This window comes from Chelonia mydas, chromosome 6 (genome assembly GCF_015237465.2).
Source record: "Chelonia mydas isolate rCheMyd1 chromosome 6, rCheMyd1.pri.v2, whole genome shotgun sequence".
NCBI lineage: Eukaryota > Metazoa > Chordata > Testudines > Cheloniidae > Chelonia > Chelonia mydas.
This window is the reverse complement of record NC_051246.2, coordinates 107,998,551-108,023,657: the sequence shown is the minus strand read 5'-3', so window position 1 is coordinate 108,023,657 and position 25,107 is coordinate 107,998,551.

The following is a 25,107-nucleotide window of genomic DNA, read 5'->3' as shown; positions in this document are numbered from 1 at the left end:
AGATCAGTGGTGGGGCAAGGAAGCTGATGAAATTCAGTTCTCTTCAGACCAGAATGATACGAAACACTTCTGCAAAGCTCTTAAGGAAATGCATGGCTCCAAAAAGAAAAAATATTACACCACTGAAAAGCGTAGATTGGGAAGGCCTTATTACTGTCAAGAGTGAGATCAGACAGAGGAGGTGTGAATGGGGAATGTGGAGGGGTGGCCCTTAAAAGCCTTCCAGTTTTAGCAAAGATAAATTGATACCTCAGTATCACTACAGATTTCCCCTTCCCCTTATCTGCTAGAGGAAATACCTTGAATATAACAAATACAGGGGATATCTAACTGTGAATGCTTATTAGTTACTGAAGGCAGAATGCAAGTTTTTAAGCTCCATACCCATAAGAACCTCAAAAGTCTCAAAATTTGGTCTCAATTTGGATAAACATTCAATTTTTTCCGATGCTTAAGCAGAGCTTATACAACAGTACTAATCAACGATTTCATGGATCTTTATTTAATCGGGGCCAAATTCCGCTACTTTGTCCAAATGCAATATGCAAATACAGCTAAATAGGACTATTTTCAGAATAAGGCATAGAGCTCAGTGGGGGTAAGGAAGGCTGAATGGGGGCCTAAGTTTCCAATATAGTATAATACCTGCAGATCAATATTAAGACGAATTCAGCTGATTGTGAGAGTGATCAAGGTCTATTACACTGTAGCTAAGCCCTAATAACTTCCTTGTAGCCAGTAGTCTCTGACCTGAATTGTTTGGAACAGCTGATCTTCCCCTGAGTGACTTGTCTGGTTAAATTTGTGGCATATGACCTACTTTTTATCACTTCCCTGGGTGAAACACAGTCATCTGAAGGCCCATAAAACCACTCAGAATCAGAACTCACTCCCAATAAAGCCCAATAATCAAATCACAGTAAAAAACATATTTGACAGGTGACTACAAAGGAAGTCTCAGAGGCCTTTGCTGCTGTTTGTATACTGAACCAGACAGCAGCTCCTGTCTCTGTGGTGCCAGAGGATGATGGATAATCAAAACGATAAAAATAATAATAATACTTTATATTGCAATGTATTTCTAATCAGACATCTCAAATCACTTTATAGACATAAATTAATACACACAGTATTCCTGTGCTTTACTGTTAGACCTGTTTAACAAGTGAGCAAACTGATTCACAAAAAAGGTTAAGTGACTTGTCACCTTGGAACACTACACCTTCTTATGGGTGAATGGGGTCAGTATCCTTCCTATTCACAGTTTAAATATAAAGGGTGAAAACCTAGCTCCACAGAGGTCAATAGCAAAACTTCCATGGGGACAGGATTTTGCCCAGTTTAGTCCAATACCACACCAAAGTTGGAAAGAAGAGGTTGCCGCTTTATGTATGTAATGTAAGGATAGAAGACCAAGTACTAATTACAAATATTATCTTGGATACTACAGCTGTCTACACCAATAGGAAGACTTTTCTAACAGAAAATAACACCCTCTACATTTGAGAGAAGGAGGTTTCCACATGATGTCATAACTGCCATTACCTCAAATTATGTTCACTAATTGCAAGCCCTATCACTAAATTCCTGGAAATTACCCTAACTGTAACCAGGTTTACAGACCTTTCTATATTGAGGCTCTTCTACTGATCAGCAAATAATAGCCAGATTCCACACTGTACTTTCTGCCTGCAATCTGCAAGCTGTGGTAAGCAATATATCTGATTTCAAAGTCATATTCCAGCAGTTTTCTCACCAATCACAAGTGTATAGGGAAAAACAGAATCAGTAAACCTGCACCTCTTAATCAAATAACTTCATAAGGTAGATAAAGGAGAATTTATTTCCTGTGAGCACCAAACTATTGAGGATGTTGGCACCTCCATTTTCCTTCTGTTGCCTTTTCAGCTAATTTTCTTCCGCCCAGTGTTGTTTGAAGGAAAATGCCAACTTGAGCTAACAGCTTCATGGACAGAGTTTAGGACATGTTATACAAAGAAGTTAGGGGAAAGGGGTTTCCCTCAGGGATTGGCTCTTGTGCCACTTAAGACTTGAGTGGCTGCCTTTTCATTCAGTTGATTTAATTTAATTAGCCTTTGTGAAGCAGAGTCTTAAAATTGCTGAACCTGAGCTTACAAGAATCCACTTGACAAAATGCAAGGCACAAAATCAAAAGCTAAGTTTTTGCAAAGTTCATTTGTGGACCAGCATGAAATACATGGAAAAGATCAAAAAGCCTTATACATTTGTCAAAAATATGAGTCTTCAAAGACAGAGTAATTTAGCTTAACTCTAAAGAGAATTAGCAGACCCACAATAAAAAAAATTAAGCCTTGTCTCTAATGCTTCTGTAAGATTTTTCAGGTAATGTAATTTTGTAATTCAACCAAATACTGTATAGTATGTAAAATAAGACTTTCCTGCCTGCCCAATCTTTGAAAGGTTTATTCTTTGTTATCTTTGATTCTTTCTGAGAAAGATGGTTTTCCAACTATGGAATGTCTGCAGTGGTCACACTTAAAAGGTTCCTTCCATTTTGAAAGATGTTATGCTTTCCAGACATATTTCCCATTTTAAACATGTGTTACCCTTTGAAGAGATCCAGTGGCTTCCTCTTTCTCTGATATTAGTTACTTTAATCTGTTTCAGTTACAAATAGAAATTCTGTCTTTCAAATTCTGGCACGTTTCTTTCCTAGATATCTCCTGAAGGTTGCACCAGCAATGGATGGTCAATCAATGAAAAACAGCAGCAATTAGCTTTTCACCCCTTCCATTACCCTTTCTTCCTCTTCAGACCCTTTTTACAATGTTGTCTACAACCTCCGGCTCTCCATAATCCCAACAATCGATCCTGTTAGGAATCCGAGCCATATAACTACAAATGAGATGGTGGACTACTTCTGAGTATCCCACATTAAAAACCCTATGGTAGTTTAGAGCCTTTAGTTTGTGGACTTGCTAGGGAATACATACAATAGTTTGTTAATGGATTTTAGTGCCCATTCTGCCCAGAGTTTTGTCATTGGTTGCAATAGGAGCAGAGTCAGACTTCTAATTAACCGTAATATTGTGTAACTGTAGCATTGTAGACTATGGGAAGAAATAATACCATATGCTGTGTACACAATGAAAAATGAGAAAATTGTACATAAAACAAAAAATTCAGTTTTGCAGGGCTATATATGCAAACTGAACACAGGATCAAGGGAAAACACTGAGTCCCAAACCTACAATATATTCCAGTGCGATTTTCCAGAAAGCCCACTAATGCAGAATTTTTTGTTCTCGTTGTTCTACTAGACAATTGGCCTAATTCTGACAGGGACTAAGTCCTATTGATATTGGTTTGATTTGAAAGATCTCAGCACCTCTCAGGAGACCCTCTACATCTGGCAGGGCAGGGCCTGATCAGAGTGATGCCCCATCTGATATCAGTGACACTGTGACCTGCCCATTGTATTGCCAACAATAGAAATAATACACTAGCTTTTAGATCTGTTCAAAAGGCATGTATCATGCTAACCAGGAAGGGTGGCATAATGACACCTCAGACCACCCACCCTCAGATATGTCAGAGCTTGATCACTCCTATAATCCCAACACCTTCTACTCAAGTCAAGTCTTTCTCAGGAACTCAAACCTCTTTACAATTTATAATTTAAGCCTCACAGCAGCACTCTAAGTTAGGGAATATGGGGTAAGTGAGGCACAGAGTGGTTAAGTGAATTGCCTAGGGCTATATAGCAAGTCAGTAGTGGAGATAAGAAGAGACCCAAGGGGTTTTCTTACCCACTGTTGGGTTCAGTTGCATCCTCTTCCTCTCTCCCTTTTCCTGAATTACCTGGTGGTCAACTGCATTCTATACAAATGCTTTTGTGACAGTGCTGAAAGGTTCTTTTTGGTGTGGTTTCATTTAGGAGACATTTCTATGTGTGCAGCCTACATCCTTCTAAGACTTGGATTGCATTATCCAATGCCCTTTTGAGCTATACCATTTTTTAAAATAAAATCCCACCCTATTAATGCAGGTTTTTTCTTTTCAAACTACTTGGTGATAGTACAGTTCCCTACTTCCTGTCTCCCTCGCCAGTAGCAACTGACTGCTGTGGATCTTTTCTGTAAGCCTGGTTGCATTTTTAATCTTTATTTTCTTTTTTTTGCTGACACTATTCTTCCCTTTGACTTTGTTTTCTCTTAGTCTCTGGCCTCTCAGCCTCCTTCAAGTCTGAAACTGCTGTCAAAACACACCACATCTGCCCCCTCCTACCTGCTCCTCTTTGTTGTTGTTGTTATTCATGTCTGGGTGGGGAAAACTTTGAGCATTGAGATGAGTGGCATTCTCTGCTTGCCTCTCTCCATAATTTCTGCATTTTGAGCTAGATTTTCAGCTGTGTAAATTGGCAAGCCTCCATTGAAGTCACTTGAGCTGTGCCATCTTACATGCTACACTATCTGCCAGCAAGTATGGGTACAGTTGGGGAAAACAAAGCAAGTGGCCATGAGAGCTATACCAATTTACATCAGCTGAGGATCTGGCCCTTTGCTTTCCTTTTCCCAGCTGTAGCCACACTAGCTTGCTCAATTGCTTGTTTAAGCATTCAGTTCCATCTGAGTACTACGACTGCACTGTGATTTGCCTGAGATCCTATTTAAAACTTATTGTAACTCGACCCTTGATAACTTGATAATACTGATAATAACATAATGTAGATTGTACATTTGGGGCAGAAGGGTCCCAGGTGCTTTATAACATAACATACAAACAATTCATGACCCCCTGTGGAAATGCAGCATGCATAGCAATCCTACAGAGCAGGTTAGGATGCAAACTAAAGTAGAGAATGTTGTCCAGTTGAAACCACAGTGGGAATTTTATATAGGTAGAATATAATTACCCAAGCTGGATTTTGGCCAGGACACAGGGAACACCCTGGTTCTCAGAAAAAGTGCCAATGGGAGATGAAGATGTTACTACAGACATATATGATCATGTTTCTTGCTTCTTGTTTCTTGGAATTCCAAGTGGATCTCATGTTATCTTTTAATTTCCTCTTTAACACTTATCTTTTTTATCTGCTGCTCTTTCTGTAGCCTTATCCTTTGTCATGTTCGGGTTCCTTTCATCTTATATTTCCTCCCCACATTTCACACATTCAGGGCACTCCTGATTAAAAGGAGAAATTTAGCTGTTTATATCCTGTTAAATGGAAATCTTTATATATATGGGCATGCACACATTTCACCACATGTGTATGCTATATACGCACATAGTTTGTATATACGCACATAGTTTGTACAATCTAACGTATCCGATAAATGATGTTTGCCATTTTTTCTTGATATTTCCACACCTTTACTCCCCTTGCCAAGGTTGTCTTATTCAGCAATGAGGAAATGCACCCCTGGATGGCGTGTCTATCTAAGGCTCTCCAGGCTCCTTAAGGTCTGCATTAAAGACCAGCTCCTGGTCCCATTGAAATCAATGGCAAAACTCCCTTCCAACAGATCGTCCTTAGAAGATCAAAAGATGTTGGGGTTCTTTGAGGTGAATTTCACCCAGATTGAATATTGCCATAGAAATAGCACTAATACTTACTGTCTACCACACTCTCTTGACCAGATCTCAGCTGGGCCATTTTATGAGCTGGATCTGTCCTTCTAAGAATCTCTATAGCATATAGAAATTTCCATCTGGTGAAGAACTGGTATTGGTGGCTCCTGCACAACACACGCTCCCCCACACAGCTGGCCCTGGCACAGGGCAGGGCGGGGACAAGGCCATATTATAATGTGCTCCACATATGCTCAGCTGGCCTACAGTCTTTAGGGACCATAGTCATTTGGCAAAATTTGGAGCAGTCTCCAGGCTTCTCTAACCTAAGGCTCAGGATGCCACAAATCTGCCCTGAAAACTGGTTCCCTGAGAGTTCTCCTGTACCTCTCTACTTCATGGAGCAGTGCAACTGGGCCCACGTCTTCAAACATTAAATACTTAATATAGGAAACATTCAGAAGTCAGATATGCTGTCTGATCTCCCCACTTCAATGTACTATACGCCCCTTCTCTTCTGCAATGCAATTTTCATTGTTTAGTAAAAAGCAAACAAAAGAAACAAAAACAAACAAAAAAACTTGTTTTTTTTCTTATTGCAAAGTTCACAAAAATTACACTGGGTGAAAAATGATTCCATCCTCCCCTCCCTAGCTTGCAACATTGTTTTGCTCACTTTCTGTGTGAAATGTTCCACTCAGCACCACTCTGTAATCAAAGACTGATGAAATATCCAGGCTCAATTAATTATTACATTACCTGGCCACACTGCTAAAGTTAGTGGGTAGAAAACTCCCTAACCCTCAGTTTTGCATTGAGTTCTATCCTGATACACAAGTTCTCAGTTCAGATGCCGAGTGTATTTTTCATGCAAAGTTACATTCAAACTTCATGTAACAGGGACCACATATTTAGATTTTAGATTCAGTACTAAAATGAATGTTTGCTTGACCTAATATTATCATTGCTTTCTGACATGCTGCCTTGAATCTGTTTGAGATTTCTGTATCATTCAAAATAGTGACACTGTCCCCTTCATTGCACTGATTTTGTTTCTGTTATTTGCTTTCCAATAGCCATGAGTTCATCATAAACTATCAAATAAATATGCAAATCAGGGGGAAAAGACATTGAGGGTTGTTATACCTAGAGTTAAAGCACACAAGCATGGAATGTATTAAAGTAATTCCGAATACATATATATCAATCTACCATATGTAATGCAACAACCATGTACTCTTAGCCAGTATAAGAAAATTGTTTTATTGAAAACTACAAAGCTTATTTTCATGTATGATAGTGGAGAATAATTATTATTTATTATATTTGTATTGCAGTCATACCTCATAGCCCGAGTTATGGGCCAGGAGAGAACCCCATTGTGCTATGCATTGAACAAACACATAATAAGTTGGTCCCTACCTCAATGTACATACACTCTTAGGAATTGTTTATCAATTAGCAAAAAAAGCCCACCACCACCACAACAAACCATTCATTCATTAGCCTAATGACAGGAGACTACATTTAATAATAATAAACTTATATTTATATGATAGATCCACAAATGTTTTACCAATCATGGGTTGGTCCAAAGCCTGTTGAAGTCAATGGAAAGGCACTGTCATGACTATATAATTACTGTCGTGTGAAATCCCTGATTTAAGTGATCATGGCAGGATCAGGAATCACTTCACACACCACTGAAATACAGTCACCTCTGATGTGCATTATAGCAGCTATTGTACAGCTTATACCAATAAACAATTAGTAATGATATTTTAATAACAGGAAGTAAAGAATATTTTTCTAATTGAATTATTTGGAGGGTTTAGGCACATCTGACCTAAGACAATTATTATTGTCATTGGAATTTGCTGAGGATACCTACCGTAATATCTCCACTCTTTCAATAAGATCTCTAGTGACCACAAGTTTTCAGGGTGCTGGGTGTTGTCTGATCTAAAAGATTCCATCTGAAGCAAAAGCGTGTCCTCAAACAGTGTGCTGGCTCAGTACTGACTCAGAGGGAACATTCCCATCTACCTGACTCACCAGCATTCAAGAACAGTGCCAACAATCAAGATATTAAACTGATCCTATCTCAACATGTGGGGGAAAAAACAGCTTACTTCTTCAAAATGAAACGCTGAAGATGGCAAGTACATAATACTGATTGGACCATTTTGCCACATTCAGTAAACAAAACAAAACAAGAAAAGCAATTAAATGGCCAAGTTATTGAAGTTTGAAAAGTAGCTGCTGCACAAGCATCTAGTTTTCCCAATACTGTTTATTACACATTTTGTGTACTATACACTTCAGACCACACCATCTCAGTCTTTTCCATCAAACTTTGCAAATGTGGAGAGAGTGATTTATTTCTTCCTATAGCTATCATTCCCATTAACATGTGGGTGCAAGATGTTATGTTGAGAATACAATATTATTTATTCACATCTATTTTTATAAACTATCATGAACTAGACATATTTAGGAATAAGACTAATACAAAGCCTTTTGTAAGTATTCTTTTTACTAGAGCTGGGAAGGAAACAGTTTTCCTATCCTGCAAAAAGTTTCTCATCTTGAATCAGGACAAATTTTTTTAAAAAAATCAAATAAACAATGTGGAAACTGACTCTTCTGCAAGCAAATTTTCAGTTTCAATAAACTGGCTTTTTCTGATGAAAAAAAAAAAACTAGGGCTGTCAAGCAATTAAAAAATCAATCACAATTAATCACACTGTTAAACAGTAATAGAATACTATTTTATAAATATTCTGGATGTTTTCCACATTTTCAAAATTATTGATTTCAATTACAACACAGAATACTAAGTGTACAGTGCTCACTTTATACTTCTTTTTATTATAAATATTTGCACTGTAAAAATAAAGGAAACAGTATTTTTCAATTCTCTTAATACAAGTACTGGAGTGCAATCTCTTTACTGTGAAAAGTTGAACGTACAAATGTAGAATTATGTATAAAAAATAATTGCATTCAAAAATAAAGCAATGTAAAACTTTAGCACCTACAAGTCCACTCAATCCTACTGCTTGTTCAGCCAATCATTCAGACAAACAAGTTTATTTACAGTTGCAGGAGATAATGCTGCCCACTTCTTGTTTACAATGTCACCTGAAAGAGAGAACAGGCATTCACATGACACTGTTATAGCCAATGTTGCAAGATATTTACATGCCAGATGCACTAAAGATGCATATATCCCTTCATGCTTAAATCACCATTCCAGAGGACATGTGTCCATGCTAATGATGGGTTCTGCTTGATAATGATCCAAAGCAGTGCAGACCGATGCATGTTCAGTTTCATCATCTGAGTCAGATGCCACCAGCAGAAGGTTGATTATCTTTTTTGGTGGTTCGGGTTCTGTAGTTTCCGCATCTGGGTGTTGGTCTTTTAAGACTTCTGAAAGCATGCTCCACACCCCGTCCCCATCAGATTTTTGGAAGGCACTTCAGATTCTTAAACTTTGGGTCGAGTGCTGTAGCTATCTTTAGAAATCTCACATTACTACCTTCTTTGAGTTTTGTCAGATCTGCAGTGAAAGGGTTCTTAAAATGAACAACATGCTGGGTCACCATCCGAGACTGCTATAACATGAAATATATGGCAGAATGTGGGTAAAGCACAGACCAGGACACCTACAATTCTCCCCCAAAGGAGTTCAGCCACAAATTTAATTAACGCATTATTTTTTTAACAAGTGTCATCAGCATGGAAGCATGTCCTCTGGAATGGTGGCCAAAGCATGAACAGGCATATGAATGTTTAGCATATCTGGTACGTAAATACTTTGCAATGTTGGCTACAAAAGTGCCATGCAAACATCTGTTCTCACTGTCAGGTGACACTGTAAATAACCGGTCGGCATTACCTCCTGTAAATGTAAACAAATGTGTTTGTCTTAGTGATTGGCTAAACAAGAAGTAGAACTGAGTGGACTTGTAGGCTCTCAAGCAGGGGTTGGCAACCTTCGACATATGGCCCACCAGGGTAATCTGCTGGCAGGCGGAGAGACAGTTGGTTTATGTTGACCGTCCGCAGGCATGGCCCCCCCACAGCTCCCATTGGTTGGGAACGGTGAACCACAGCCATGGGGAGCTGTGAGGAGCCGTGTCTGCAGATGGTCAATGTAAACAAAATGTCTTGCGGTCCGCCAGCAGATTACCCTGATGGCCGTGTGCTGAGGGTTGCCGACCCCTGCTCTAAAGTTTTACATTGTTTTATTTTTGAATGCACTTTCACCATAAAGAGATTGCACTATAGTACTTGTATGAAGTTAATTTAAAATATTATTTCTTTTGTTTATCATTTTACAGTGCAAATATTTGTAATAAAAATAATAAAGTGATTACTGTACACTTTGCATTCTGTATAATAATTGAAATCAATATATTTGAAAATGTAGAAAAACATCCAAAATATTTAATACATTTCAGTTGGCATTCTATTGTTTAACAGTGCAATTAAAACTGTGATTAACTGCGATTAATCGACAGCCCTAAAAAAAACATTTTATTGAATGATTCCTGACGAGCTATACTTATTACAATACAGCACAGATCTTTTATGGTACTAACTTCTGTATGGGGTTTTTATGATTTATTATTTGTATTATCAAAAAGAAAAGGAGTACTTGTGGCACCTTAGAGACTAACAAATTTATTTGAGCATAAGCTTTCGTGAGCTACAGCTCACTCCATCGGATGCATTCAGTGGAAAATACAGTGGGGAGATTTATATACACAGAGAACATGAAACAATAGGTGTTACCATACACACTGGAAGGAGAGTGATCACTTAAGATGAGCTAATACCAGCAGGAGAGCAGGGGTTGGGTGGGGGGGAGAAAACCTTTTGTAGTGATAATCAAGGTGGGCCACTTCCACCAGTTGACAAGAACGTCTGAGGAACAGTGGGGGGTGGGAGGGGGAATAAACATGGGGAAATAGTTTTACTTTGTGTAATGACCCACCCACTCCCAATCTCTATTCAAGTCTCAGTTAATTGTATCCAGTTTGCAAATTAATTCCAATTCAGCAGTCTCTCGTTGGAGTCTGTTTTTGAAGTTTTTTTGTTGAAGAATTGTCACTTTTAGGTCTCTAATTGAGTGACCAGAGAGATTGAAGTGTTCTCCGACTGGTTTTTGAATGTTATAATTCTTGAAGTCTGATTTGTGTCCATTTATTCTTTTACTTAGAGACTGTCCAGTTTGACCAATGTACATGGCAGAGGGACATTGCTGGCACATGATGGCATATATCACATTGGTAGATGTGAAGGTGAATGAGCCTCTGATAGTGTGGCTGATGTGACTAGGCCCTATGATGGTGTCCCCTGAATAGATATGTGGGCACAGTTGGCAACGGGCTTTGTTGCAAGGATAGGTTCCTGGGTTAGTGGTTCTGTTGTGTGGTGTGTGGTTGCTGGTGAGTATTTGCTTCAGGTTGGGGGGCTGTCTGTAAGCAAGGACTGGCCTGTCTCCCAAGATCTGTGAGAGTGATGGGTCGTCCTTCAGGATAGGTTGTAGATCCTTGATGATGTGTTGGAGAGGTTTTAGTTGGGGGCTGAAGGTGATGGCTAGTGGCGTTCTGTTATTTTCTTTGTTGGGCCCGTCTCCAACGAGAGACTGCTGAATCTCCCCACTGTATTTTCCACTGAATGCATCCGATGAAGTGAGCTGTAGCTGAAAGCTTATGCTCAAATAAATTTGTTAGTCTCTAAGGTGCCACAAGTACACCTTTTCTTTTTGCGAATACAGACTAACACGGCTGCTACTCTGAAACCTATTTGTATTATGGCAGCAACTAGGGGCCTTGGCCCCATTATTCTAGGTGCTATGAAAAAAAAAAACAATAAAGAGACGATCTCTGCCCCTTAGACTTTATATTCAGCTTAACTACCCTGACAGTTAGGAAGTTTTTCCTAATGTCCAACCTAACCATCCCTTGCTTCAATTTAAGCCCATTGTTTCTTGTTCTATCCTTAGAGGTTAATGAGGACATTTTTTCCTCCTTCTAACAACCTTTTATGTACTTGAAAACTGTTATCATATCCCCTCGGCCTTCTCTTCTCCAGACTAAGCAAATCCATTTTTTCCAATCTTTCCTCGTAGGTCATGTTTTCTAGACCTTTAATCATTTTTGTTGCTCTCCTCTGGACTTTCTCCAATTTGTCCTCATCTTTCCTGAAATGTGGCACCCAATTCAGGCCAAAACTTTCACTGTGTGTGAATAGAGATTTTAGTACAGAACTTAATTTGAAACATTGCCGGAATGTAAACCTTTAGTAGCCTTCAAACAATATGCCATAATGGGGTTCTGATCCATTGCAGAAAAAACAGTTATGAAGTAAATAATATTCTTCAATTAAATACTTTAGTGGAACAAAATTCAGAGACAAAAATAATTCTAAGTGAGTGGCATTAGCCAGTGAAGATTATTTGAATGTAACCATTCCCCCACCCTGAGAAAATATCCAAACTTGATTGTGCATTCAGGGATTAGATGGCATAAGTTTGATTGGGAAATTGTACTTAGTTTTCTAACAATAGACATTAGGCAGCTGTGGGTTTTGTGCTAAATCTTATTACTAGAGTTAGATTGTTTAACCTTTCCTCAGGAAAAAAATGGCATGGAAAAAAAAAACGAAGAAAATATTTGAGTTCTTAATACTGAATGTCCGTGTACACTGGAGGACCATCTTTCTTTCTGTAATAACACAAGGAGTGCAGTGCACTAGATTGCATTTTTAATGCTTCACGAACATTAGTTTGCAGTGTAGTGCTAAAAAAAAATCAGTTTTGCTGCATATTTTATTGGCTGAGTTAACACAACAAATACTATAAATCCAGTAATTACTAATTGCCTCCTCCATTATAATGTAAGAAATGAATCATAAACCTTTTATTACTTTAACGGTGGACTACAGGAAGGATTAATCTTCCACTGAAGCATTTTTCATATTTACCTGGTTTCTTCTGTTTTACTATACTCATTTTCTCTTTCCAGATTCCCTATTCAATGCTCTGTACTGGCCCCTACTGGGAAAGACATGCCTGGAACTTATCAGCAGGCTTGGCAACTGGTGATCAATCTGTTTAGCTGTTGGTGGTTTAGCAATTACCCCCTTGGTGGGGAGAGAAAACAAAATTAGGAGGCAATTCTAAGTAACCTTTTACCACTGAGCTGTATACATTGCTATAGTTGTAGTGGATAGACTATTGCTATGGTCTTCTGGGTGCATGAAAGCTTATATAAAGACAAGTGGGACAAAGGAAAAACAAGGATAAAAAAAGTGTGATTTAAGATTATTAGGGCAAAGGTACGAAAAGCAAGTATATAGTTAAGCTATGTAGTTTTTGCATGCACTTCCCCAACAAAGATTTTTATACAAGTGGGTTATTTTTCTGTTCTTAAAATATGATTTGTTAATTAATCAAACGATTAGTATTGAATTAGAGATGCTTTCAGGAGGGTGGCAAATGACTTTTTTGGGCAGTTTGCCCAATGATTATTTTTGTTATCTATAATTGTGTATTATATTAGCCCCATCTCATGTCAGAACTTCATTGTGCTAGGCACTGTACAAACCCATAGTAAGAGACAGTTCCTGTCTCCAAACTGTGACAAGTTTAAACAGACAGACAAAGGGAAGGAGAGGTGTCATTACTTGTCCGGTGTTATACAGTGAGTCAGTGGCTGAGGTGGGAATAGACCTGAGGTCTTCGGCGTCCCAGTGGATTGCGACGCCAGCTGCACAACACTGTCTCTCCAGCTTACATTTCTCATTAAAATATTTTGCATTCTTAAAATACCAAGGATGCTACCCAGCATATGGCATAGGTCCTGGTTTCTAGTGTATAACATCACTGGAAATGTGTAAAGAAACTGACAAGAGAGGCTAGTCTATCAATATGGTGAAACAGTGCATTACCTCTGTTCTAAGGCTTTCAGTTTCTTCATATGCCTAAATAACAGAATCCACCTGCCTGTATTGAGATTTGAAATCTCAAGCAATGGCATTTTCTTTGCTTCAGTTGACCATGTTTTAAGCTTGTCTGCACTAGAAATGGGTTGCTGACATCACTGTGTCCACAAACCCCATAAGTGGAGACACAGTTTATGTTGGAACAAAAGTTTTTTTGCTGATATAATGTATACCAGTTTCCTGAACCAAATACTCCATACCAGCAAAAGCATGTTTTTACATTGGGGTTTTTGCCAATTAGGGGGTCAGACATAACTATGCTGGCAAAACTTTTAAGTGTAAACTAAGCTTCAGAGAGAACTTTCAATACAGGCATCTGATTTACCCTGAAACAGAAATGATTTGTGGAAGTAAGAGGTGATTCTGGGAGGATGAACACAGTGTCTTTCACCATTTGGGCCTTATTCTCATTTACACTTGGGATTTTTACATCATCCTAGCAATGTAAAGGAGCATTAAAGTGTAGAATAATTACACTATACCCACTATAAGATCCCTTCATATTGCTAAAGTAGGAGAAAGTGGCTTTAGTGTAAATGAGAATCAAGTCCTTCGTCTACATATACAGTGCCTGATTTTGATCTCACATAATCAGTGTATATCAGGAGTAACACATAGCAACGGATTTACACCACTGTCAAACCAGAATTGAACCCACAGACATGAGTTAAGTAACCAGATTTGGCAGAGAAGAAAGTTATGAGATGAGAGTAGAAGATAACAAGGAAACACAGTTATGGGTTTAAGTGATTTTAAAATAAATGATTTTAAGGTGATTTTCTCAAATATCAGAGAAGTTTAGATAGTACTACAACAAACAACAACAATAATAAATAAAGATACAGTAGTGGTTAGGAATAGCAGTGAAGGATCAGGGCCTTATTGGGATAGGCACTGTAGAGATAACAGAACAAGACACTGCAGGCCCCAGAGAGTTTACAGTCTGAGTGTTTGCAGTATTCAGGCTTTGGAGTCAGACAGGTCACAACAGGTGGACAAAACAGACAAGCAAAGTGGGAGGATAAGGTTCCTATAAAACAAAATTTAGCAGGAAATCAGAAGTCTCAGCTTGCCATGTGCTATAGGTACACTGTCGTGGTGTTCACAGTTGCACAGATATGCAGGGTAAATATTCTGATGCTCACTGACCATTCCAGTCTGCAGGGACATCACCATTTTCCATCTTCATACATTCCAATTCCAACTCCCACTCTCTCTTTTGGACATCATGATATTACAAGTTACCTGAGCCAAATGATAATATGACTAGAACAGCAGGATGAATTAAAGAGAAAATGATTTTTCCACTACCATGATGCTGTTTTGACATAAAGTCAACCCCTATTCCCTTTTGCATTTCAAGAGCTGAGCTGCAGTGGACAACTTAATTTACCTTGATCCTTATTTATATTTGAGAAGTTAAATAATGAAATACATCAGTGAGGGTATTCCTCATCAGCTCATAGCTAGACTATGTTAGAACACTATAGTCCCAATATGTCATTTCTTTCTGAGCTTTCCTGTGCCAGTTAAAATAATAATGTATTTCAATTTCATATTCCTTTTCATCTGAGGACCACAAAATATATTACCAACAATTTATCAAGCCCCCAAACAGTCTTAAATTATGGGGACATATTAGGGTGCCAATTTTACAGAGGGGTTAAGTGGTTTGCCCAGTGAGTGGCAGAGCTTGGAATAGAACTCAAGAATCCTGAACTCTCTCTCACTGTGGGCTTTGTGCCTCCTTTTATGCTGCCCTCTGCACTTGGAATGTTTCACGTGGCTTAGCCACCAGATGTTCTTTCTCCCTTTTGCAACTCTTGCTATACAACATATTTCTTCCTTGAACCCATCCAATGACAGGTTTCAGAGTAGCAGCCGTGTTAGTCTGTATCCGCAAAAAGAAGAGGAGGACTTGTGGCACTTTAGAGACTAACAAATTTATTGGAGCATAAGCTTTTGTGGGCTACAGCCCACTTCATCGATGAAGTGGGCTGTAGCCCACGAAAGCTTATGCTCCAATAAATTTGTTAGTCTATAAGGTGCCACAAGTACTCCCTTTCTTCAGCAATGGTCTCCCTAAGCCTTGGCCTACCCTATCTATGTTAAACTTCAAGCAGTAGGACCAACATTAAGCATTCAACAATCATCAATCAGGCCCAAGCCAAATAATAATAATAATCATAATAATCATGAGATTTTTAAAGAGTAATAACTTTGAGGATCCTTTTATTTGCCCTATAGCTTTTGAACCTTTAGAGGGTCACATTTTCTCCACCACTGTGAAGGCTAGAGACTTGCTTTTTAAAACATGTGAAAGGTGAGAGTCTCAAGTAATCATATGACTCCAGTAGCTTGGGTTTTAAGAAAAAACAAGAAATATTGCAAGATTCATAATAAAATCTCAATGTAGAACTGTGTGAGCTCTTCAGCTGAGGGATTGACACTTAAGGCTGATTTCTCTGCTGGTGAAACTCTGTTGAAGTCAATAGATTTACTCCTGCAGAGAATCCTGTCCTCCATCTGTTTTGTGAAGTACCGTACTCTCTACAGTTACAGCCCAATAAAGAAACTTTATATAATGATCACTCTCAATTCCCAGTACAATATATTACAGCTCTGTCTCTGAATAACTACACTGACCATTTATTATACAGACTTCAATTTCTCAACTAAATACACGACTGATGTATGGGAGTCTGAGGTAACGTGGGCAAAAACAAAACGAATGAACAACATGCTAGGAAGCAACAACCAATGTAAATTGTATGCATGTCTATCTAAGATTTTAATGAAAGGTCTAGCACGGTGGCAAGATTAAGGTTCACAAACAAAACAGTGATAAAGGACTATCAACTGTCACAGCTATACAAAAAAAAGTTTTTGTTAATTAAAAGGATTTTGCCTTAGAATCAAAGAGGCTGTGGATGAAGAAATCTGCAGAAATTATCTAAGGCCGCCTCAACCTTAGCATTTATTATTCAACACCTCACTCATTGCCCTGATTATAAATATTTAATCACTCCAACAACTGTAAGTGCTTGTGTCTTCCTGGAGGACCTGCAAGCATTAGGAAATAAAGGGATGGGAAAGGAGGAGGGGGGCTGGAAAGGCAGAGAGCCTAAAAGATGTGTCGAGATTATACAGGGACTAGTGAAAAGGTGTGAAGGACGCCACTGAATTGGGCCTTCGTAATCAGGTTGCACGAACACCTGAACGCTAATTCATTTTGTTTCTATTCACTGGACTTCAAAGCCATATTTTTTTTTATTGCCTGGCAGTCTCTGACAGAGGGTGCCCTTGGAGAACAGGCAGCAAATGTTCTTAATGAAAGCAGAGCCCCGAGCAGTGAGAGGTGCCATCCGTGTACCCTCCTTTGTCTGTCACAAAAAAAAGCAGGCTAGTTTGGCAGGCTTTGGGGCCTATCAATAATGCATGAGAAGAATTACATCCACCCTGATGCCAGGAGAAGGGAATAGCAGAGAAGAGGTTTGTGTTACAGTACCCTGAACACAAATTCTCTACCTATACCACATTGTGTATAATGTAGGAAACACATACCTTTCCATGAGTGACTCGGAATCTAGCCACCAATTGTATGGCGTACACACTGTCTGAGAGGCATCTGTTTGAAAAGTGGCCATTTTTACTTTTTGTACTTGTAAAAGTATTATGGTTTTCAGACCAGTGCTGTGAGGTAGGCTCAGTATATATTGCTTCTGCTTGAAATTCCACGGGTTTGGTTCTACGAATTTATTCTGTATTTTTAAAAAAAAAAAATCCAATAAACTTTTAAAAAATAACAACAATAGGAAAAAGTAAACTTTGCTTCTTAACATATAATAGCTTGGAGTGTCCCCAGTTTTCCTTAACAGTGTGGATTCCAGTTTGGACTTGAATGTATTTCATGTTCTTTCTCTTTGTGTAGCTCTGGAAAGACAAATAAATATCTAAAGAAAAATATGTTTTGAATATACTTTCTAATAAGAAAAAGTTCTAAAACCTCATCTTATTCAAAGGTATGGCACAAAATTAAGGGCATTTACTAAACCAACCATTCTTTTTTAGCTTCTCTCAAGTAACAAGAGTTACATCCTTGAGGGTTTATTTTTTCCCCATTAATTGTACAATGTGCTACTCTGCTCTGGAATGCAGACAGTATTGTGCACTTTTCATAATTTCTTGTATAAACATGTCCTACATAAGCAGAGCCACTAGTGATTTCTACAGTATTTTCTTCCCATGGTTTTTAGGATACAAGATGGGTCTTCTACACAGTGAGGCCCTGTTAATTCTGGTGCAGATTTTTTAAGGGTTTTCCTTAAGCACAGCTGAGAGTTAACTGACTCATTTTACCTTTCTTTTTGTTCAATTCAGAAAAAATACTACGTTCTCCTGAAGCCAGCAGCAGGTTTTGGCTCTTCAGTGCTCATAATTAGCTGAAATGGTAAATAATGCTGAGATTTGTTCTAGAGGACTGTCATAACCATAAGGGTAGCCTAAAATTCCTCCTTACCTGTAAGGGGTTAAGAAGCTCAAATAACCTGGTTGGCACCTGACCAAAGGAGACAAAAGATACTTTCAAATCTGGGGGAGGCTTTTTTTTGGGTTCTTTGTTTCTGTGTTCGTTCGCTCTTGGGACTAAGAGGGACCGGACATCAATCCATGTCCTCCAAACCATTCTGAACCAGTCTCTCGTATTACAGAAATTGTAAGTACAGCCAGGCAAGGCATATTAGTTTATCTTTGTTTTCTCAACTTGTGAATTTTCCCTTTGCTGGAGGGAGGTTTATCTCTGTTTTGTTGTAACTTTGAAACTAAGGCTAGAGGGGGTTCCTCTGTGTTTTGTGCATCTTTTGTTACCCTATAAAGTTATCTTCCAACCTGATTTTACAGAGGGGATTTTTACCTTTTCTCTTTTTTTTAATAAAATTCTTCTTTTAGGAACTGATTGATTTTTTTTTCAGTGTCCAAAGATCCAGGGATTTGGGTCTGTGTCCACTTTGTAACCAATTGGTTAGGATATTATTCTCAAGCCTCCCAAGAAAGGGATTTTAAGGGCTTGGGGGGATATTTTGGGGCAACAGGAACTCCAGGTGGTCCTTTCCCTGATTCTTTGTCTAAATCACTTGGTGGTGGCAGCATACTGTTCAAGGACAAGGTGGAATTTGTGCCTTGGGAAAGTTTTTAACCTAAGCTGGTAAAAATAAGCGTAGGGGGTCTTGCATGCGGGTCCCCACATCTGTACCCCAGAGTTCAGAGTGGGGAAGGGACCCTGACAAGGACCTAAAGAGGGTTGAGCATACAGCAAGTTTCAGTGCACCTTTCCCACCACAGTGAGAGGATGGTTCCCCTGAGAAAGTCAACCGACCAGGCTATTTGGGACCAATGGATGGATTTGGGAACATAGTTCTATACGGCTTCTCTGTGCAGTGAGGGAGAGAGCACAGAGTGTATCACTCACAGCGTCATTGGCTAACTTCCAGGCACTGCCATTCCTATTGTACCAGCATCACTGCACAACAGGAGGCACATGTGGTTGTGTTGGAGGCTGCAACATTTGTCATAATGACACCTAGTGACCAGGCAAAAGCCTCAGGGAAAGAAAATGTGTGTGAGGTGTCCACATGCAAATGTCACACAATCCTCAACCTTGTGCAGCTGGATGCTGGCCAGGATTTACAGAAGCTGAGTAGTCTTACAATCACTAACAATGTCCTCAGGAAAAGGGAGAAGATGTCAGGGCAGTAAAAAGCCCACTATCTATTCGGAGGAGAAATACATGGTCTGCCTCATTATAACTTCCTCTATGGGACCATGGGGATTTGGAGGAGGAGTCATGAGCTGAGGTGTTAATGGATTAGGACAGTCTTCTTAAACATAGAAAAATATTTCTGTTAGGGAAGAAGATTCCAATAATAATGCTATAAGAGCACCCCACAATTATCCAGTAGCCAGCCACCCTCTAGCTCCGTCCTTTGCACTGAAAAGCCAGATCACCTTATAATATAGGAATCAAAACATACCCCTGCATTCTCTGCGACTGCCTCTGTGATGCAGAGTTTAAGATGAGACAGCCTGTCCACTGATAGAATGGGACCTCTTACTGTTCCCAGTAAGCTCCCTCATTCCCTCAGGAGGGCTCTCTAAGAGGAACATAAGTACAGTAAAAAATAATACTAACACCTAGCTCTTAAATAGCACTTTTCATCCTTAGGTTGCCCAGCACCTTACAGAGGTCAGTATCATTATCCCCATTTTAAAGTGGGGTAAACTGAGGCACAGGGAGATGAAATGACTTGCCCATGGTCACCCAGCAGGCCAGTTGTCAGAGCTGGAAATAGAACTCATGTCCCCTGAGTCCTAATCCACTAGGCCACACTGTTTCCCAGACCCAGGACAGATGTGAAATGTGTAATTGTTATAAAACTTACTCCGGACTTGGTGCTGCCTGTGTTTGGGGATCTTGATGATGATGCCTTTGACAATGCCACTCAACATCCTAGAGCAGGGGCAGACTGGCTGGAATCCCTCTAGCATCCCTGGATGGTTCTGTGACAAGTGCCTGTTGCCAAACTGCCAAGCAGTGGTGACTTAAATCACCCACACTATCGTGTAGTTCTCTTGCATGGAACTCTCCGATTCCCCTTGTAACTCCTCACAGATTCAGGATAATTTGTGTGCCTCTCCTCTGTCTTTGCAGGGAGTTGTTCTTATGGCATACTGAGAAAGCTAACCTGCAACTTGTAAATCCTGTTGCAATGATATGGCTCTGCACTGCCTGGGAAACTTCTCCTCCTCCCTTTCTCCTTTTCTGCATGCCTCAGGTTGGCCACAGTTTGAGCGACGAGCATGCTTCTACGGCGGTGCCAAGCAGCCACAAGCTGCTGCCAAGCGACTGCCTATTTGTCTCTGGCTGCTGTGTGTAAAATGGCAGATTTAATGAGACAATGCAGAGCAGCTGGTTTTGGCTGTTCCTCTGGCACAAGCAGTTATGGACACAATTTTGGGCGCAAACTGCTTGCACTTCAAAGACCATTTGCACCCAGTTGAACTTCTTTGAAAATTCCATAGCAGAAACATTCTCTTGGCCATGGCCCTACCCCGTCTCTTCTGCCAAACTCATCTTACACTTGCATTCCGCTTCCACCCTTTGCACTTTCCTTCGTAAATGCACTGTGGGAGCAAACACCACAGGCACCTGTTGCTAATGAGGGAGCCACCTCCTTTAGCTGTCTGAAAAGGCATACAGATACTACAGTGATGGGGGCCTAGCGAGAGAGAGACCTAGACAGAACACGTTTCTGAAATGTCCAATCAGGACTCAAACCTCATTTGCATTTTGTGCATTCCACTCTTTAGTAATGTCTGCTGCCCACAGCAAGACATAAGTCTGGTCATAAACATTCTAGTGGCATATAGTTCTTATGGCTTCAAACGTGAGGACACAATTAACTTTAGCAGGTTATTCTCCCCTGGATAAGTGATGCTAATGGGACTTACACACATGGTCATCAAGTGAAAGTGTATTTTGCTTGAAATTAATACACGTTGAACATATTGGAGACACGAATATCTTTTGGCTGCACAAAAGTGCCCTGAACTGAACCACAAAGGTGTTGTCATTGGTAATACTGCTATTGCGGCTTATACCTGCCTTTTCTCTTCATTGTGAAATGACTCTGGCTATGCAGTTTTGATAAAGATTAAATAAAAACCAAAAAAAGCCATCTCCTTTTCTTCGTAAGATCAGTAGAGTGTGTGTCATCTTCCTCTCTCCTCCTTGGAGAGATAAAAAGTGACTCATTACCTTGCTTCACTTTAATATTTTAGATATATGAAGAGACAGAGACAGTAACATGAGAGTCAGTGAACAGGAATATGAATGTTGAGGGCTGGGAGGGAAGGTTTGGTATGATGCATAAAAAAGAGAAGCTGAGGAGAAATACTGTTCTGGAGGATAAGTATATTCTTTTTTGATGGGGGAAGTAGGGACAAGTGCACTTCTGTTTATTTAATTAGCATGTGGAATACTTCGGAATAAGTTACATGTATTTTGATCCTGTATGAGTTATTATAATAGCCTGCCAACATAAAAAACATTTGGAAATGCCAAACAGCAGAGTGAATCTTTAAAAGAGCCTGTTTGCAATCAATGGTTGTTTTATGTTTCTATTAGAGAATGGAATGATATACAGTGTTGCTGTATGATATACAGTACTCCAGTTTACAGAATTTATCAGACAACCAAACAAGGCCATAATGACTCACAAGCACTTGGGGTAGCAGAGAACTATGTAGGCTTCCCAGAAGGCTGGCTAATCCTTCACAGAATAGTGTATGTTGAAACACACTATCATCTTTTGACTCCATAGTTCTAAGTCATTACATAAGGACCCTTTTAATGTACATTATTGAAAAATCTTTGTTACAGTCTATCATTTTAGCGCATTTAATTAAATCTCCATGATGGAAAATAAGATATTATAACACATTTACTTGTACTGCAAAGGTCCTGTTATAGCAGGAGCTTGGTTGCCTTATTATGTTCAAATGAACTGTCCAGAGAAAATAATTAATGAGAAATGAACTTAGAAGAACTAAGGGCATTTAGATCTGGACAAATTACTGAGCAAAATTGCTTTGCTATGAAATCTTAGACTCATTGTCAAAGATGTTTAGTCTACTCCGAATGTTTGATCTATAGGGCTCTATTCAGAGCAAATTTCATTTTCCATGGTTTTGGCCACAGAGACTCCAGGAGGCTTCTACAATTTGGCTGTCATGGATCCTAATCTTTATTTTGGTGCCAAAAGTTTCTGGGCACTCCTCCTGTGAGGAGTTTTGGCTGAAGTCTTTGGCAAAAGCCACGGACTGGAGCTGAGCAAAAGGTTGTAGCACCTACCTGTGTGTCCTTATATAGATGGAGGCATATATTGATAACATCAGATCGACTCATTTGATCATACCCAGAGAGAATTCCGGTCTCTAGAAATGCAAAGAGATCTCAGAGGCAGGCTGACAACACAACTAATGCTGACACAAATGACTTCCTTATGCTTGCCTGTGCTCTGTTAGAAACATTGGAGAGGATCTGGCACACATAAGTATCATAACTTGCTGTTGATCTACTTGTATCTACAAATTGACTGGCAAACTAACAGATGGACTCTCTTGTCTGCATTTATCTTGTTTAAATTCTGTAGTATCACTGATGCCGAATGGCTGCTGGCTTCCACCCCAGAGGTGGCACCCCATTTCAGTGGCAGATGAGTGCATAAAGCGCTCAAGGACGCTTCAGGATGAAAGGAGAACTCTATAAATGCAATGTATTATTTCTAGGAATTATACTGACATAGTTCTATACGGTTAAGGATGCTTTTGAAACTAAAGGCCTGACTGTGTTTGACCCCTTTAGGTGGCATGAGAAGCCCACCCAACTTGATGAATTTCCAAAGGTCAGAAACAATATACAAGTCTATGCCCCCTTAGAAATCTCAACCCAACATCAGTGCCCAGTTCCCAAAGAGAAACTTTGCCCCAGGAACTGACTCCAATCAGTAACCAAAGTATAACACAAACTCTCCTGCTGCTCACATGGATCTTTCTACCTAGAAGCATAACAAAACTAGCAACATACGGTATGTCCTCACAGGACTGAACATTTGCTCACATGCTAAGAAAAAGAACATAGAAGAGTATGTGTGGTGATACCGCTTCATAACACCTGCTATAACAATAATCTTTGTTACTGAAATTTATCACTACTGTTGGCAAGCAAGTGGGATCGTGCACGGCACCCATTCACTGTGTGTGTTACAGTGGCTATACTCCTCTGTTCCAGGAGCCACTGTGGCTATCGATGCACCAGGCCTTTTGGACCTCCTGCAGAAGCTCTGTGGCTAAATTAGCTCTATTTTGCTGGTTCTGGCTTCATACCACAATTCACTCTAAAACAAATACTGGAAAAGTCTTCTTATTCATTTAAAAGGCCATCACATACTTAAAAAAATAATTTCCTCAGCATTTTACTCCACTGAGAGGTTATCTATGTCTTAGGACAACCCCTCCTCCCCCCGCCACACACACACACACACACACACACCCCTCTTGTTGTGTAACTCTCTCATGTTCCAATACTTTGAGTAATTCATTGCTTGATATACCTGATCACCATAGTAATACTAGACTTTACAGAGCACCTATGGATAACAATTTTTCTAACATATCTGTTGACAGTCCAGATGGTATGGACGCTTCCTGGACACCCCTTGCAATGTAATATTACACCAGATTCATGAAAGCTGGTACAAGGAGATGTAAATGGTACCTCCACAAAGCCTGGGCCCTTCTGCGGCAATAAAATGCCCTAGTGGATGGCCATGCTTTGCAGCCGCTTCTACCCTGTCTCAGGTTTATCCTGCTGATATACAAGTTTGTCCACTGTATAAAAGATAATATATTTGTTCATCCAGGTCTTCTGTCTCCACAGATCCTAAATTGTCGTAGTGCCACTGTAGACACTTGAGCTATGCCAGTTTACAGCAGCTCAGGGTCTGAGCCCTAGTTTCGGTTGAGTCCAGATTTAAATGTCCCTACATAGAGAGCTTCTACTGCTTTTTAAAGACAACTATTCCATAGCATTCTATTCCTCAATGCAAGGAATATTTTCCTACATATTCACCCTAAACTTCTCCTTATTCAGTTCCTGCCTGTTGCTTTCAGTTATATCCCCCTTTTCCCACCATAAATATTTTCTTTCTCGATTTTGTTTTCAGCTTTAAAGTATTTGTGCAGTTATCGCATCCCTCCCCTTAGTTCTTAATTATCCAGATTTGTACTTACTTTGCTCTTAATGTTTCCCAATAACTATATTTAACATAATCTTGATTTATAGCCCCAGACCTTTATTGTTTGTGTGTTGTTCCAAACTCTCTCCATTGTTTCTGGAAATCATGTATCCTAAACTGAATACAATGTTCCACTTTGGTCAAGATTGCAGAGACATGGCATGATGCCCCTTCATATTGGCTGCTACCACTATATTAGATATAAAGCTCATGTCTATTTGTAATATTCCACTGTTGCTCCAAGGTCTTCCTCAGGATTACTGCTGGTCCCGGTTTTCCAGTCCTATAAAATATCTGTGTATTGTAAAAGTGCAAGTTACTATGGTTGAGCACAAGGAATGTGAGTGGAAATTTATTTTGTTACTTTCTGCTCATGCTTTATAATCTACTCATTGGATTCCTCTGTCCTGTCATTTGCATTGTCTCCCAGTTTGGAATCAACTACTAATTTGGTCAATATGTTGTTTACTCCTTGTTCCAGATCACTAATGAAAACGTTGAATAAGACCCAACATGATCGCTCTGGGCCCCAATAGGCACCACCCCCAAATCAGTACATTTTGTGGTTTATCATTGCCCTTTGCTTGCCGTCTTGTTTACCCATTTACCCATTAATGTTTGTTTTCTATCCACATAACACTGTTCCTATCCATGCCAGTTTCAATTAAGTTTTCAAGTAAGG